This window comes from Sapajus apella, unplaced genomic scaffold (assembly GCF_009761245.1).
Source record: "Sapajus apella isolate SASKATOON/1434 unplaced genomic scaffold, GSC_monkey_1.0 scaffold56, whole genome shotgun sequence".
Classification (NCBI taxonomy): Eukaryota; Metazoa; Chordata; class Mammalia; order Primates; family Cebidae; genus Sapajus; species Sapajus apella.
Genome location: NW_022436996.1, coordinates 1,108,132 through 1,112,586, shown reverse-complemented (window position 1 = coordinate 1,112,586; position 4,455 = coordinate 1,108,132). Strand labels below are relative to the sequence as shown.

Here is a 4,455-nt window from a genome sequence, read left to right as displayed (position 1 = left end):
GCTGTGGAGGTGATGGAGGTGCTCACGGTGGGATTTGACTGCTGTGGAGGTGATGGAGCTGCTCACGGTGGGATTTAGCTGCCATGCAGTTGAACCCTTCTGGTTCTGCTGACCAGCGTGCATTTAACCTACTCATCATCACCCAAGGACTGCTGTCCAATAATGCAAATACCTAGAATGCCGTCCTGGGTGATAAGTCGGAGCCTGCTGGTGTGCAGTGCCCTCCTTATTAAGAAAGATGACAGGGCCAGTGGACTCGGGGGCCAGCCTTGCCATGTGAATCAGCAGGTAAACTTTCAAGAATGGGCCCTCAGAGCTTTGGTATTCCCACGTTTGAAAGAAAAGTGCAAAGAGTGAGAGGCAAGGCCTGAGAGCCCAGCGGCCTCGGCGGGTGTAAGCAGGTAAGAGAAACGTCCCAGCAGATGAGTTTCTGAGTGACTCTTTCCCAAGTGCTGAAAATGCTCATGCTGGTCCCAAATGCTCAGGGACCCACCCCCACCCATCCCAGGCAGCTCTCGGTCCTGAGCCTTCACTGAACCTCCCCTGCCTTCCAACCGAGAGCCGTCTCTCCCAAGTCCCGGGGCACCAAGCTGACGCCGTGCTAGTCTGATGACCTGTGCACTCTCAGGGGTCATCACCTGCCAACGAGGGGCTCGTGCCATGTGCTGCAGCTGCTGTCTAGCCCTGTAGGGTCCCCGAAGCACAGGGAGACAGTCAGGGGAGAGTTTCCGATGCCAATGGGCTGCTGCAAAATAATTTTTCAAATAATTGAGCCTTTCAGAGTCTCTCAAGTCGTCACATTTGGACAATTCATGCCTCAAGACCTGAGCTTGGCCAAGGGGCCCATCCACATGGCAGAGCAGGAGAACCCTCGTGTCCTGCCCGAGATGGGCCAGACCTGTGACCTGGTGCAGCTGTAGGGCAGGACTCCTGGGCCAACCTCCAGGGACCCAGGGCAGTGCTGGGCCGCCGCTAGAGCAGGAGCTGCTGCAGGAGGTGGGTGCCCGGCACCGTCTTTTTGTACTTGGCACCATCTGCTCCTCTGCCCCTCCTGCTTCTGTTGCCATGGGAACCGGTATTGGTAGAAGAACTCCCAGGAAGGGCTTCTGGCAGACACTGGCCTCCCCTCAGCTCAGAGACAGCCTGTGAGCCGCGGCTGCAGGAGGAGGAAGCGTGGTGGACCGGTGTGCTGGCCAGAGTCCGTCTCCAGGGCCCGGGCAGGCTGTGGGCCCATGCGTTGGCTTCAGGGCCGCACCGGCCTCTCCCTGCAGGCCCCGAGTGCCCCTTCCTCAGGCGCCCCTTGTTTTCCTCCTTCAGGCCTCAAAGCAACACCATGCCGAGCCACCCTCAGCACACAGCCCTGATTTAAAATGAGCCACTTTCTACTCAGGCATAAAGACACTACCCTTTCTCTGCAGAGAGGAGGGAGGAAGCGGAAACAGCATTTGTGTACGGACAAAGGGCAAAAGTAAAGGGTGTGAAAACAGGCACAGTGGCCTTGCATCTTGGAAGGACCAGGGCTTCAACGCTCAGCAAACAATCGCCAAGCGGACAGCAGGCTCCTGCAGCACAGCCCGAGGCCTCATCCCCAGGCCCTCAGCCCAGCGGCAGCTCCGCCGGCAGACGTGGCTCCCCCCAGCACAGCTCCCCTCCAGTGGGCTGTCACGGCCACCACGGGAGCGCACAGGTGCCCTGACCACGCCGCCAGCCATCCTGTCAGCCTCTAACCCTATGGAACCCAGGGTAGTGAAGAGAGAAACCCATGTGCGGGGAAGAGAAACGCTCAGGAAACTCGGCGACACCCGCAAGTGAGCAGACCCCCAAACAGCCAGCAGCACCCCACTCCTGACATTCAGGGTCAGGGCCTCCTGCTGGATTTCACTCCCTGGCAGCTGAAGGTCCTGCCAGACCCGTTTCCACCTGGGAACATCTGGCCACACTGTGCTCTGGGCAGGAGGGAGTTTCTCCGAGGTCACAGAGCTCTGCAGGGCTCAGCCAGACTGTAGCAAAGGCCATGTGGGCCCAGAGGCTCCCTCAGAATCAGGATGCACCGGGCAAGATCGCCCAGCAGAGCCAGCTCAGAGCTGGTAGGAGGCTTCTGCCTCTCCCAATGCTCTTTTTTTGAGTCTCTCTCACGCCACCCGCCCCACACCGTCCTCATCCCCATCAGTGCCCCCTCCTCGCCCATGCCACCCGCCTCTCACCATCCTCATCCACATCAGTGCCCCCTCCTCGCCCACACCACCCGCCTCACTGACATCACCGTTCCTCACCACCACCCTCACTCGTGGCCATCTTCATCTGCATTGTCACTTGCTTGCTCACCTGTGCCATCCACGCCACGCCACCACATGGCTCCTCTGGGTGCCCGAGTGTCTTCTAAGCCATCTTCCCAGCACCTCTTTGCCATTTCCACCCCATGTTTCTCAAGCTGAAGCAAAGGAGCTTTTAAAAATGCAAACCAGACTCCCTCGCCCTCCTTGAGGACTTTGCAGTGATGTCCCATTTGATAACAGTAAGAATTCCTGCCATTTGCCTTTGAGATGATAGTTCCTCCAGGAAGCCCTCCCTGCCTTTTCAGACTAAGTCTGGGCCCTGTTGTTTGGGCAGTCCTCCATGTCCCTCTCATCGCACAGAGTCCTCATCTCCCCAGAGAAAAAAAGCCAGCATCTTTCTGGAGCACAGCCGTGGCCCTGGCACAAAGCAGGCGCTTGGAGGGCATTTATGGGAGGGAGGGGTAAGGAGGAGGAGTTCAGGGAGCTGAAGAAGGCCGAAAGGGAGGAAAGGAGATGGTCTGCAGGAGGGAGGTGAGCACGCCCTCTCTACAACCAGCAGTGACCTCCAGGAGGTCGGCAGGGTCCTCACTGCCCACTCCCAAATTTGAAACGTCAGTGGGGCCTCTCCCTGCCCCACAGATTTGCACATCCCACTGCCAGTACCTGAACGTCTAAGAGGAAGTGAAACTGATCCCACAAACCCCTGAGCACCCCCGAATGTGCTTCCCCATCTCCCCATCTCGCTAATGGCAACCCCAGCCTTCGAGTTGCTGGGCGTCCTGACCTCTGTCTCCTTTATCCATATCCACCCTCTGCAAATGGTGTCAGCTCAATCTTAGCCATAACCAGAATCTAAGCTCCCACCCTGTCACCATCCCAGGCCACGGCTGTCACCCATCCCAGGCCACGGCCGTCACCTGTCCCAGGCTAAGACCATTCCCCATCAGGATGACCGCAAGTGCTGCCTCCAGCCATTCCCAGCCAAGATGGCCCCGAGCACTGCCCCAAGATCATTCACCACATCAGGGTGGCTCCCAGGCGTGTCCCGAGGTCCTTCCCCACCAGGCTGGCTGAAGCACCCCTCCCAGACCCTGCTCTTGCTTCCTCCCTCACAGCCCAGCTGCCGTGATGTGCTCTCGAGGTGGCGGGCAGACTGACCCTCCCACACATGTCTGGTCATGGCACTGCAGGCCAGAGTCCTCCTTAGGTCGGTTTCCCCAGAAGCCAGCCTGAAATAAAGATTTGCGGGCAGAGCTTATGTCGGGGGACATAGCAGGGAGATGAGGGGGAGCAGGAAGTGAGGGGAATTGAGCAGTGATGCTGTGGGAGCAGCACGGGCCACGCAGCAGCTCAGGGAGATGAGCAGAGCGTCCTCAGAGTCACCGGAGGGTGGGGGGCTTGCGTGCTCCTCCAGCTCCCATCTGTCCCATACTGTGGGAGCTCCCTGGGCACTAACCCTGCTCACTTCCAGCCTCTGGTGAGGGGTCACAGTGCCCCAGCCTCCACGCCCTGCTGCCCCAATGTGCTGGGCACCTGCATGAGAGGCTTCCCTGCCATCCCTCAGCTGGGAGGCTGGGCAATCCGTGCAGAGGAGGTGGGAGCCCCTCAGCAGCCTCCTCAGCATCAGAGGGTGCAGGGAGGTGGCGTGATTCAGTGTCTCTAACAGGTCCTCTAGCCATGGAAGTCCCTATACATTTTGTGGAAGTCTACAGAGGATCCTGTGTGCACTCAAAACTTACTCGTGTGTTTCAGAAGCGGGTTTTACAAGTTTTGGCACATAAAGTTCTTGGCTGCATTTCTATGGGTGTTTGTCTAGGCTGCCCCCAAACCCCAGGCAACTAGGGGTGACTGCCTGTGGCTCCCGTGCATCACCTGTGGCGGTCAGCCCTGCGCAGTGGACGTGCCGACGTGGCTCCCAAGCACCACCTGTGGTGGTCAGTCCCGTGCAGTGGACGTGCCGACGTGGCTCCTGTGCAAGGTCAGCCCCACGCAGCGGACATGCTGACGTGGCTCCCGTGCACCACCTGTGGCAGTTAGCCCCACACAGTGGACGTGCCAACGTGGCTCCTGTGCAAGGTCAGCCCCACGCAGCGGACATGCTGACGTGGCTCCTGTGCAAGGTCAGCCCCACGCAGTGGACGTGCTGACGTGGCTCCTGTGCAAGGTCAGCCCCACGCAG

The 4,455-nt window shown here is 59.2% G+C and overlaps 1 protein-coding gene across 2 annotated transcripts in view; it reads right to left on the bottom strand.

Moving 5' to 3' along the window:
* PTPRN2 (protein tyrosine phosphatase receptor type N2) overlaps nucleotides 1–4,455 on the bottom strand; it is an 831,505-nt gene that overhangs the window by 495,137 nt on the left and 331,913 nt on the right. The gene's annotated exons all lie outside the window — the stretch shown is intronic.